The sequence below is a fragment of the Corythoichthys intestinalis genome, chromosome 1 (genome assembly GCF_030265065.1).
Source record: "Corythoichthys intestinalis isolate RoL2023-P3 chromosome 1, ASM3026506v1, whole genome shotgun sequence".
Classification (NCBI taxonomy): Eukaryota; Metazoa; Chordata; class Actinopteri; order Syngnathiformes; family Syngnathidae; genus Corythoichthys; species Corythoichthys intestinalis.
The window spans coordinates 73619871-73633803 of record NC_080395.1 but is presented as its reverse complement, the minus strand read 5'-3'; the positions used below and the strand labels follow the sequence as shown (position 1 = coordinate 73633803).

Here is a 13933-nt window from a genome sequence, read left to right as displayed (position 1 = left end):
CTTTCAAGAAGTACAGGTCTTTCTATCCATGGAGGGCTTTAACAGAATGTTCAAAATGTTAACGCCATCTTGTTTATTGTTATAATAAACAAATACAGTGCTTATGTACCGTATGTTGAATGTATATATTAGTCTTGTGTGTTATCTTTCCATTCCAACAATAATTCATAGGAAAATATGGCATATTTTATAGATGGTTTGAATTGCGATTAATTACGATTAATTAATTTTTAACTCGATTAAAAATTTTAATAGTTTGACAGCCCTAATATATATATATATATATATATATATATATATATATATATATATATATATATATATATATATATATATATATATATATATATATATATATATATACACACACACACACACACATATACATATACATTTGGATATAAAATTAAATATTTATTTCTGGATATTAACAAATAAATATTTGACTTGCTTGATATTGTTGAAAATATGCGCACAAAAAATAAAGTGACTCTGAAATGTTCACTTCTCATTTTAAACAGTTTGGCTCTAAATGTGACACAGTGTTGTTGTTATTGTTATTTTTGTGCTGCTTTTCAAACGCTCAAAAGCTCAAACTGTAGACAGTAGCTATAATGCTTAACTACACCACGCAGCGGCGCTGTTTTTCCATACCTCTGCCTTTTCTGATGTTTTCCTTGTGTTCGCTGCGCCTGTGCTGTCTCGAAACCGATGGTTTGATGACGAGAGGCCATTGTTGTCAGCTCCTCGGCCAGGTGCTTGGTAGTATTGGGAGCTTGCCTCTCACCGATGAACGCCCAGAGAAACCCGAGTCATCTTGCTGCAAGGATAGCGCAGCATTTCCACACAAAAAGAAGGTAATACCACTTCTCCTCTCCTCGTCCTTCTCCTGTATCTATCTCTGATTTTTAATATGCCTACAACTCTCGATGAAATGAAAGGATGCGCTTTGCATCGGATGCTGCGGGTTTGTTTATTTACCACCAGAACGCTAGTGTTCTTGCATTGTAAGGAGTCGTCGCGTCGTTTTAAGAAATAACCATTCATAAGCGTCAATGGCAGAATGGCTTCTTGTGTTGTATTTTAATTTGAGCCGCTGAAGCTCCTGTTGGGCCTGCTGTTGATGTAGCAATATTAAATCTAGTACTTACCAATGTCAGTTGTTAAAATCGAAATGGAAGACCTTAAAATACATTCCGTTTTTAGTCAGTTTAGTTTGTCAGGGGGTGGAGAGAAACGTCATATTGGTTTTTTCACGATTTGAATCGTGTTTACTACATGTGTGACTTCTAACATATCCACATACCCTGAATAAGAATTAAGAGATGAATAAATACCCCCGACCCACAAAAAAATAAAGGAAAATGCTGTGAATGAAGAGATTGCGTTTGTCTACAGAGGTGATTTCCACCGCATGTGTTTTGTGCAGTTATTCAAAGCCTTTCGAATTGATGCTGGGTTGCGGGCTGAAGTCCAAGTTATGGTCTTCAGCAGTGTAGGGACAGACACCCACAAGCCCATATCCATTACTCACATATGATTTTACGATTTTCATGATGATTTTACGATTTTCAAAATCATGAGGTATTTTAACCTTTTAACAAAAATGTTGAAATGCATTGCTATATAACAAAATTTGTGATTTAAACGTGTACACAGTCACTGTCTCAAAACAAATTCAACAAAACAGGACTTAAGGAGTTCAGAACAAGTTAATCACAATCATCCCTAGCCATTAAAGTGCGTATGACACCAAAACGCATTTTTATTTCATATTTCACACGGTGTTTTATACTTCTGAATGAAATGGACCGCTTGGATGTGTGTGGAAGCAATCGTTTAATATATTCAATTTTTGAATCCCGCGCCATGAAAATTAGTTTATTCCGGCTCCAGTCTCGGATTTAGAAAGAATGCGAATGTGAAGTCACCCGACTCAGCATCACAAAATACAGCATTGCTTTATAGCATGCAGATGGACTGCGGATTCAGCTGATTTTGGGGATTAATTTGTTTATTTTTCGCGTCACGCCAGCTAAACGCCTGCAGGCTTTTGTAGCTAGCCTGGTACTCCAGACTCACCGCTGTTCCAGCTATTGAGTCTGGCCACCATTAAGCAGATAAAATTTCCAGGGCGGAGCAAGCCACAGCAAACAGACAGCGGAGTGGACCAATCAGCGATGGGCGGGACGAGGGACTTGCGTGCGGAAGTAAACATACGAGGAGAGCGGAGTTTATTCAACATGGCTAGCACGAGACAGACTGTTGTCAATGACTTGGGTTGATGTGTTTTTGGTAATTTAAAACCGGTTTTACCGTGGATTGGAACATTTTCTCGGCTCTCCTGTTCGCCATCTGTGTTGTTGTGGAGACTACTTCCGACGCGGAAGAGTGACGTTGCTCGTTAAGAACACGTCACGCAAATAAACGAATCTGATTTGTCGATTGATTTTGTACTTGCTCGAGAGGCCGTTAATGGGCTGGGTCCCAGACTATTCTCTCAGTGTTTGGAAAAACACAGGGAGAACAGTATGGCCGTGCCAGGCAATTTTGTAGCTGCACCAGGGAGAGGCGTGTGAGCCTTTTTGGGTTTCAGAAAGTTCACCCCGAGATCAGCCAAAACAAGTGTGCGACAACTGTGGGACCTTTGGACTTTTGAGGTAATGAGTAAACATCGTGTTTTGTATTATGTCAAATACTGGGATCATGGCACACGTTTTAATACGGAGGTGGCTTGCATTTTGTGGCTGACATGCTCCTTGTCCACAGGGAGAGCGTTATACTCGGCTTATTGCCCTCTTTGTGTGCCCGCTGTTCTGTCGAATTTTGCACCTGATCAGAAATTGCAACTTTGTGTTAAAAATGGCTGCAAATACAGCGATTAAAAACACTACAATGCTACAAACTATCTTTAAATAAAGGACTATTTACTTACGCTTGATCATGGCTGGACATGTAGAAAAGGTTGTCCTCAGAAACATCCTACCATGTTAGCTGCACAACAACTGCACGCCGCTCTCACTGTCCTTTGCCGTGTAGTTAAGCATTAATTTACGCCATATTCGTGTTGACCATGTGGCAGCTACGTGATTCTTCGACGTCGGCCGGTTTGGCCGGCGTAATTCTCCAGCTGCTTCCCCGGCAATCACGCTCTCCTCCCGCTGCATGAGACGAGCTGTAACTTGCTTGCCGCCGGGTGGGTTGCTGATCGGCGAAGACAATCGACAACCCCGCCGCCGTGTGACACTATCCGGGTAAGTTTGAGTGATTTTTCTCATCGAAAGCTGAGACTAGACTTTGAAACATCGCTTGGTTCGGGTTAGCATGTCGGCTAGCTTTCACTCCTCCTGGTTTGTTTATGCTCTCCGAAGCCAGGGCAGGGAAATGACAAAAGCCGGACTAATTCTGGTAATGTTTTCCGGGAGGTGCGACAGTAAAGGTAAAGTCGACAGTTTTGACCATTATGGTGTAATTTTGCCATGTCGTACTGAATATATATATTTTTTTATCCTGTCGTACGCACTTTAAAGTGGCTGTGACGGCATGAAAAAAATCTTAAATAGCATTATTATGTGAATTAGAATGATACTTTGAGACGATTCGACTATATACAACAATTTGGCAAAGCGTAGATGACGAAAAATTAGTCTTTTAATTTGCCGTTTTGCTTGTCATTATAGTGCTCTAGCGTTCCCAGCTGGAGGATGACGTCAGCAGGGTCACGATTTCATCTGATTTAGAATTCAGCCCATTGAGCGAAAATTATTCAGAATGGGGAAAATGCGATGAAAAGAGCAGCAAAATGTCATTGTTTCAATCTCTCTACTCCAATATTTTTTATAGGATATTCTTTTCATCTAAGTATTTTCCCCAATTGATAACTAAATGGTATAGTAATGACGAATAAGTCTCGTGCTAAATGGAATATGAAATGTTAAAAATGCATTTATTCAGTACGACATGGCAAAATTACTCCATAATGGTCAAAACTGTCGACTTCTTGCACCTCCCGAACAATATTTTATGCCACCGGAGTTAGTCCGGCTTTTGTCATTTCCCTGCTTTGGCTTCGGAGAGCATAAACTAACCAAGAGGCGTGAAAGCTAGCCGACATGCTAACCCGAACCGAGCGCCGTTTCCAAGTCTTTTTCTCGCCTTTTGAAGCGAAAAATCACACAAAACTACCCTGGATCATGTCACACGGCGGCCGGGTTGTCGATTGTCTTCACTGATCCGCAACCCACTTGGCGGCGAACAAGTTACTGCTCGTAGTTCCCCTGTTCGTTCAGGAGAGCTCGTTTGCCGGGAAGCAGCTGGAGAATGACCGCCGGACAAATCGGCCGACGTCGTTCGAGCCCAACCAGAGGATAGTGGTCTATTGCCGGGCGCACAAAGACGGTAGAGGGGGCTGGAAGTCTGGACGATAAGGAGAACCGCACGAGCACAAGCCGAGTATAGCGCTCTCCCGCGGGCACGCGAAGAGGACCGAGGGGGGTGTGCAACAAGCCGCCGGTCGTAGGCCAAGTGGCATTCTCAGTGGACAAGGAGCATTGTCAGCCACAAAATGCTCGCCACCTCCGTATTAAAACGTGTGCCATGTTCCCAGTATTTGACATAAAACAAAACACGATGTTTTCTCACTTCCTCGTAAGTCCAATGGTCTCACAGTTGTCGGACTTGTTTTGGCCAATCTCGGGGTGAACGGGAACTTTTTGAAACCCAAAAGGCTCACATGCCTGTCCCTGGTGCAGCAACAAAACTCTGCAGCACATTTGGCTGACGTGATGTGAAAAATAAATGAATTAATTCTCAAAATCAGCTGAATACGCAGTCACTCTACATGGTATAAAGCAATGCTGTATTGTGAGATGCTGACCTGGGTGACGTCACATTCGCATTCCTCCTCAATCCAGGAAGTCACTCATTTTCATGGCACCGGATTAAAAAAATTAATAAATAAAACAATCGCTTCCACACACATACAAGCGGCACATTTCATTCAGTCGCATAAAATACCACGTGAAATATGAAACAAACATGCTTTTTGCTGTCATAGTCACTTTAAATACAATTCTTATTCGTCTTAGTCATTGTTTCGTCATTTCTAAATGCGTTCGTCTTTGTCTAGCTTGTATTGATGAAAACTCAGACATTTTTCGTCTGGTTTTCGTCGACGCTGACCCAAAATGTTTTCATGTGTGAAATTGAAAACTTTTAAATACTTTTTAAAATAAATAATGGTTTCCAACAATTGTGAATGAACATTGACAGACAAATACAGTGCCTTGCAAAAGTATTCGGCCCCCTTGAATCTTGCAACCTTTCGCCACATTTCAGGCTTCAAATATAAAGATATGAAATTTAATTTTTTTGTCAAGAATCAACAACAAGTGGGACACAATCGTGAAGTGGAACAACATTTATTGGATAATTTAAACTTTTTTAACAAATAAAAAAACTGAAAAGTGGCGCGTGCAATATTATTCGGCCCCTTTACTTTCAGTGCAGCAAACTCACTCCAGAAGTTCAGTGGGGATCTCTGAATGATCCAATGTTGTCCGAAATGACCGATGATGATAAATAGAATCCACCTGTGTGTAATCAAGTCTCCGTATAAATGCACCTGCTCTGTGATAGTCTCAGGGTTCTGTTTAAAGTGCAGAGAGCATTATGAAAACCAAGGAACACACCAGGCAGGTCCGAGATACTGTTGTGGAGAAGTTTAAAGCCGGATTTGGATACAAAAAGATTTCGCAAGCTTTAAACATCTCAAGGAGCACTGTGCAAGCCATCATATTGAAATGGAAGGAGCATCAGACCACTGCAAACCTACCAAGACCCGGCCGTCCTTCCAAACTTTCTTCTCAAACAGGGAGAAAACTGATCATAGATGCAGCCAAGAGGCCCATGATCACTCTGGATGAACTGCAGAGATCTACAGCTGAGGTGGGAGAGTCTGTCCATAGGACAACAATCAGTCGTACACTGCACAAATCTGGCCTTTATGGAAGAGTGGCAAGAAGAAAGACATTTCTCAAAGATATCCATAAAAAGGCTCGTTTAAAGTTTGCCACAAGCCACCTGGGAGACACACCAAACATGTGGAAGAAGGTGCTCAGATGAAACCAAAATTGAACTTTTTGGCCACAATGCAAAACAATATGTTTGGCGTAAAAGCAACACAGCTCATCACCCTGAACACACCATCCCCACTGTCAAACATGGTGGTGGCAGCATCATGGTTTGGGCCTGCTTTTCTTCAGCAGGGACAGGGAAGATGGTTAAAATTGACGGGAAGATGGATGCAGCCAAATACAGGAACATTCTGGAAGAAAACCTGTTGGTATCTGCACAAGACCTGAGACTGGGACGGAGATTTATCTTCCAACAGGATAATGATCCAAAACATAAAGCCAAATCTACAATGGAATGGTTCAAAAATAAACGTATCCAGGTGTTAGAATGGACAAGTCAAAGTCCAGACCTGAATCCAATCGAGAATCTGTGGAAAGAGCTGAAGACTGGTGTTCACACTAACACTAACTAGGCATGTGCCAGTATGATATTCTGATGGTATTATAACATTAAGCCAAAATATCACGCTTTGCAATATAAATAACTGCTAATTGCACGGTTTTAGCTTTAACCAAGAATCGAGACTGTTTTACGTCCATATCTATTCAATTCATTTCAATTCAATTTTATTTGTATAGCCCTATATCACAACAAGTTTGTCTCAAAAGGCTTTGCAGAGGCAATGTGATACACAGTTAGAAACAGCAGATGAAATAAATAGAGATGAAATGAATAAAAGTCAAGTCCTGGGTATCCCACATCCTTCGACGCTCCACGTCGGCAAAGAAAAACTCCAAAACTCCTTGGGAGAAATGAGAAACCTTGGGGAGTACCACAAGAAGAGGTCCATCTCGCCAGATGAGACGGGGGGGGGCAACGAGGACGATGGTCCGGATAGTCAGGAAGGCTGCAGCTGGAAAATGGTTGGTGAAAGGGGACACCGGGTCACTAGTGATGAAGTGACTAGTCAACTAGATATTAAAATTAGATAATAGAAATAAAGTAAGACAAGCGGTAGGTAGAGTAAGAAAAAGGAGATAGGACTCAGTGGCTGTACTTCCCCCAGCATTATAGCTTTTAGTGCAGCTTAGAGAGCTTGTGAGTCTAGTCCAATTTCAACTAGCCTGACCATAAGCTTTGTCGAATAGCAACGTTTTTAGTAGAGCTGGGAATCTTTAGGCACCTAACGATTCAATTACGATTACGATTCAGAGGTTTCGATTCGATTATAAAACGATTATTGATGCACCCCCCTCCTTTTTTTTTATTTTTATGTTTTGTACATTAGTTCCAAAATTGTTCAAAAATACTCTCAGGCTAAACCACACTACTATTTCAGTATCAAATTAGCATATAGCAGTAAACAAATATTAAAAAATAACATTAAATAAAAAACTCCAGTCCCCATTCTGTATCAGCAGCTTTAAACTACATTCAATTAATTTAATGTTGTGAATCAACCGTTAAATTTGTTCAAATTGCTCCCGTTATTCCATAATTTCCCTTTTGTCTACTTTCGACATGTGACAGTTTTAAAACTATTTTAAAGATAGATTCAAGTCAATATTTTACTGATTTAGGAGTATTTTAGATAAAAAGTTAATTTGGTTTGCTTGGAAGGTTCGCTACAACAGCCTTGCAGGGAAGTGTACTGCTTTAAGATGGCGGCCGTTTATAACGCCCGTATCTAGCTTTTTTTAGATGTGCTGCTAACACTTCCAAATCTATAGTGCATCTAGTCCTATATAAATGATATCTACCGTAACATCATGTAGCTGTACTTTTAGCAGCTTTTTGGCAGCAGTCAGGTATGTCGTTGTGTTTTTTTTTTTTTTTACCTCGTTGCATGAGTTGAGCTAGAGCCGTGAGTTGAGCATTGGCATTACCCGAGAGGCCGGGTAATGGGAAGCATGACGTTTAGCTACTCTCGCTCCGTTCCTCCCGAAGACCGCGCGGCGCGCTGAGTGTTGTGTACTTCCGCTTTACTTCGCATATTTCAATAATCGGAATTTGGATGTTTGTGAATCGTTCTCGAATCTTCCACGGCCGAATCGCGAATAATCTAAGAATCGGAAATTTTGCACACCTCTAGTTTTTAGTCTAATCTTAAATGTACAGACTGTCTCAGCTTCTTTAATACTAGCTGGAAGCTGATTCCATAAAACAGGAGCTTGGTGGCTAAAGGCTCTAGCACCGACTGTACTTTTAGAAACCCTGGGAACTACCAGTAGACCTGCATTCTGAGAATGGAGTATTCTGTTGGGCCAGTATGGAAACAGAACATCGGTGAGATAAGATGACCCCAACCCGTTAATGGTCTTAAATGTAAGAAGGAGGATTTTAAATTTAATTCTAAACTCGACTGGAAGCCAGTGAAGGGTCTGGAGCACAGAGGTGATGTGCTCTCTTCTATTAGTTCCTGTTAAAAGTCTTGCTGTTGCGTTCTGGACTAGCTGAAGACCTTTTAGAGAACTTTTAGGACAAGCTGCAAGTAGGGAGTTACAGTAATCTAATCTAGATGTAACGAATGCGTGAATTTATTTTTCTGCATCATTTTTAGATAAAATATTTCTAATTTTGGCTATGTTGCGCAGGTGAAAAAAGGCTGTTCTGCAGGTTTGTTTAATATGAGCTTTAAATGTTAAGTCTGGGTCAAATAGAACTCTTTTAACTTTTTTTTAACTGCGGTGTTGGAGGCTACACTTACATTTTCCAAAGTGACTATCTGGGCAGTTAAAGAGTCTCTCACACTTTTTGGGCCTATTATAAGGACTTCTGTCTTTTCAGGGTTGAAATGCAGATTTTTGGTCTATATTGAGTTTGAATGACAGCACCGAGGAATCATTTAACTAACCCAATTCCGGAATGGTTGAGCATCCTTTTAGTTATCGGAGGATTATGTAAAGGAGTTTGACATGTGTAAATACTCTGCTTATCCAGATTAACCTCAAATTTTTGTAGTCCCACTCTAATACCTTGCAGAGCTGGTCAAACCAACAAAGGAAGATACGGAGTGGAACTCATGCTAAATATTACAAATATGCAATGCAGGGGGAAAGAAAAGATCAATTAAATGCAATTGTGTGCAGTAAATAACAAAAGCTGAAGAAAACAAGGGAGGAGGAAGAGCTAACAGAACAATAAACAAAGCATCTGACAGGCTTAAACAATGGATAATGAACATTAAGAAGAAAGTCACTGAAATCTCTCATGGAACTATAATAGAAATAACAAATAATGTTGAGGAAAAAAAGCAAGTAAACAGAATAAATAAAACATCGACGACTCACGTTTTCCATTATTGTGTAAATGCAAGTGTGAATTGTTGATTGTCTCTGATAAATTGGCGACTAGGTCAGGGTGAACTTGAATCTCAGCCTCCAAACTAAAAATATCCTTTATTTTTATTTTATTACTGATTAACAACTGCTACCCTGCGTGTGCTTTCAATAATGCTCATCTTGTTTAAATGGCATACTGTAGGGCTGTCCCAAACGGCTAATTTTCTCCCGATTAGTCAGCCAACTAGTTTTACGATTAGTCGACGAATCTAATAATAATATATACAGTATATATGGCGGAAAACACTCAGGTGACTTTAAGTTCCCCCAATTTGGCCAAATTTTAAAATTGTCCTATATGCATGTGTGACACATCATTGGAAAGCTTAAAATCTCAATTTTCTTGAGGATGAAAAATTTTGAACAGGATGGCATTTAAAAAAAAAAACTTTTTTAAACAGCAAAACCCTAACTGGAGGTGAGAGCCATGATTTTAACGAGATTTTATCACGTACATACCTTGTTTCGATCCAAAAACTCCATGTAGCATGTATCATCAAGTGTCAAGACACTGATGTGAATAGCCACAGCCGGATTTTGGGGGGATTTTCTGGGTGAAACATGGTAATATAACAAGGGTCGCGATGCAGAAATCGTAGACATCAAGGAGTGGTCGAGATGTTCTTTTTCATAAACTTACCCTTTTAAACCTTTTTTTTGTTGTTGTTTTTTTTTTTTCAATTTTTCTTTGTTTCAATTATCATCTAACACTTCGGGGAAAATGCGACAGTAACAAAAAAATAAAATTAAGCTATAGTTATGAGTAGGGCTGCAGCTATCGAATATTTTAGTAATCGAGTAATCGACTGAAAATTCTATCGATTAATCGAGTAATCGGATAAAACAAATATATTTTTAGGTGAAGAGCAATTATAAATATACATGAGAAAACAAGACATTTCATCTAATTATGAACCATTTTCAGTCAATCAATGTCTTTATTTTCGATGTATATTGTTGAAAACAGCCAACAATTGCATCTCAGATGGAACTAGAACTAAAAAAAAGAAAGAAAAAAAAAGACTAATTCACTGCTTTCACTCAAAAAACTTTAGATCTTATTACAAAAAAATTATATATATCTTACCTAAAAATGCCGTTATGCTTGATAACACACATCACTTAAAAGTTTGGATTTTTTCCCACGTCTTTCAATTGAATTTCTCTTTGTGTCAAGCCATTTTTAAGTTCTAGTTAAGTTTTAAGTTAGTCTAAACTGCAAGTCCTGATAGGATTTTGAGTTTTTGCAGTGTTCAAAATAAATGTGTGATACAGGCTGTATTGGAGCACATTAGCACCAGTGCTACTTGGTGTTTTATCCAGCAATGACTACTGAGCTAAAATTGATAGTTAGCATGATTAAGTTTTTTTTTACACCCTCATCACTCCACAATGCTATGTTATGTTAAAGCCTGTATGTAAGACACGTTAGCCAAGCATCGACAGTGGTCATAATTAATAGAAACCTAGCCCTCCGCAGGGCTAACGTTACTTCAGAACAGTAACGTTTATCTTATTTATTAGCGCTTAGCGCTCTTTATTAGCGCTTAGCGCTGTACTGCTTTAAGATGGCGGCTGTTCACTAAAGCTGCCCAGACGCGGCCGAGTCTGTCATTTAGCATCTAGTTCAACATACATGTGATCTCTATGAGACGCATGAGACGCTACCTGTACCAACGTAGCATCGTGCGGGCTAGTATTTAGCAACGTCGGCGTCGTTTGTGGCGGCTGTCGGCTGCAGTAAGTTTTTTTTTTCCCCCCTTCTTCCTCTCCGCACGTGACAGCGCGTTGTCCCGCATTAAAAGTAGTCCGAGCAAAACGTGATGCTTAGAGCTGTCAAAATAAACGATTACTCGAGGTGAATAAAATTACTCGGATCAGTTTTTAAACTCGAGTTACTCGAGTTGCTCGAGTACTCGTTTTAGCTCTAGTTATGAGGTAGATATCTGTGACTTATTTACAGACACCATTTTTTCATTGTGACGTAATTTGTTTAAAAGTTTAAAATATGCGAGTGAATAATTTTTTTGTCTTTTTTTTTTAACGAAATATTAGACATCAATTAATGTTTCTAAGCTAAAAATGACAGACATTTTGAATAAGTAATATAATTACTTACAGTACCTTCTTTTTATGACTAGGTTGAAACAAAAGTGGTTGCGCGACGTCTGTTAACGGGGGTTTCCAGGGTAGAACGGACAAATTAAAAATAGTTCGGGGGCTTAATGCGCCATGAATATGTTATTACAGCATATGGACATATTATTCTATCAAAAACAACAGTTCTTTTGGCTTAAAATACAGCAGTTTATTTTAAAGAGGGATGCAAGAGCAGAAACTGCTTTTTCAGTCTTATCTGTGTTTTCCGCCATATATATATGTTTTTGACTAATTTAGCAATGCAATTTTTGTTGACGCCTATTAATTCACAAAAAACATTTTGGAACACTGAAATTATTAATTAAAGTACAAATAAACATGTAAATAACAACAATAAATCACAAATAAACAATGAGGTCAAATGCTGATAGCATTAACCAGTGCAAAAGAATGCAATGTAAACAGATTCAGAACACTGACTTCGTCTTTCCAACATGATTCAAAACAATTCTTATAAAATATCTAACATTAATATTTTAGTATACTACTATATATAATAGTATTATAATAATTATAATACTTATTCATCGCCAATCAGATTTTTCATAAAGGATGTCATTTTAAAGCTTTTCTTAGTGTAGAATCTGAATTCTGAAGTATGTGGGATTAACTCCAGAAATCGGTATTTATATGACGAACATGACATGCTTTTATTTTGAAATGTTCACCGGACGTACGTTCGCTAAGCTGCTAACTGTAAGCTTTACACTCCGCAAAAGAGCACTTCTCGTCATTGCCTGTGGTGTCAATAATGGATTCCCCCACCCCATTTTATCGTTTGCAAATGCTCTTAACCAGCGATTTTTCATGTTTGAAGTGTCACCTTTTAACCGCAAGTTTGCGTTTTGGAGAAGACTGCCAATGTTTTATAGCAGGCTAAAGTAGGTTGGCTTTTTCCCCTTAAGCCTCAATGTAGCAATGTTAACATTTACAGTGTTTAATATAGATGTGTTTCCTTATTTTGTATGTCTGAACTTTAATTCTACGGCGTGTTGATGACCAATAAACATCTGTGCAAGGAACTTGAGTCTTAAATGCCATCAACACGCATGCATAAATGTATGCACGCACGCACGCGGCGATAAAACGCAGCCGTGAAAATTACCGCCCTCATTTTTATTTACCGTGCGATAAATGGACTCATTGCATATTGCGACAGGCTTAGCAACTTCAATAAAACATGTCGTTAGTTAATTAGATGGAGTTACGATCTGCCAGCTTGTTGTCTCCTGTCGTCTCCCAAAATTGCAACTGAGTGACGGCGCTTTAGATGATCATTCACGGCCAATGTGCAGCCAAGCTTGGCATTGAAGAGACAGGACACAACAGTGTACCCTCCTTTGTTTTGTTGAAATAAGTTAATGTTTTGGCCATTCTGGTGCGTTTTTTTTGGCTGTGTGTAGCTTTCCCTGCTTGCATATTGAGCGTCCGACATTCTCAACTTTCCACGCATTTTTTTTTTAACCCTTCATTAACCATCGACGGGATGTTGTGCTTGTCGACACATTAACATCATCGATTACGTTGACTAGTCGTGACGGCTCTAGTATACTCTATACACGTATACTGTTCTCGGGTGACTTTGAAATTTTCTTTCAACCTCTGAAAGTTTGTTTTGATGTAAGCCTAAGTCAGGGGCCAGCAATTGACGACTCCCGAGCTGCATGCGGCTCTTAAAACACTCTGATGTGGCTTTTATTTAAATAGTTGAATATTTCTCCAAAACTTATACTGGGTTTTGCTTTCCTTTAGTAAGCAGATCAAGACAGGCTCTCTATTTTGTGTGTTTGTTAACAGAACACTCTTGCAATGAATTCACCAACTATGTAAAGTCATGTTTGCCACTCGGATGGTGTACCCACAAGTCTTTCCACCATTCACAGGCATCCATCAGTGTACTGTATGTGTGCTTTGTGAAGGTGGCGGGGCTAGCAGCTACAAAAGAAAACAGCACTAGAAATAGACGCTTGATTTCTTGCTTGTCATTTTTAACAGAATAAGTGTCGCCAGGATGGTTAAGAAAGTCTAGAGTTACACTCAGAACAACGGAATGAAAATTAAAAAATGCCTCCTGTCGATGTATACACTGCAAGATCACTCATTCGCTCATTTCGCTGTCAATCAAAAAGGGATTCAGCCTCAGACAGATCACCAAAACATCATGCAGCGAACTGAGCGTCCGGGCCAGCCGAGCGCCACCCCTGCCCAGAAACCCCTGAAGATGCCGAACGTCTGATGGGCGGGACAAGCCCAGCATTTATCCAATGACTCGTCTCGTTTCGCTGCAGTGGAACAATGCACACTCAATCCTGTAGATGCTCAGAGTCCACACTGTATAAAGCACAATAAAGCTGCAC

General features: G+C 39.6%; 1 protein-coding gene across 1 annotated transcript in view; it reads left to right on the top strand.

Moving 5' to 3' along the window:
- Positions 1-650: 650 nt before the first annotated feature.
- LOC130923475 (USP6 N-terminal-like protein) overlaps positions 651-13933 on the top strand; it is a 76316-nt gene continuing 63033 nt past the window's right edge. The window contains exon 1 of the mRNA XM_057849216.1: positions 651-857. The gene's annotated coding sequence lies outside the window, so the exon portion shown is untranslated. The remainder of the gene's footprint in view (positions 858-13933) is intronic.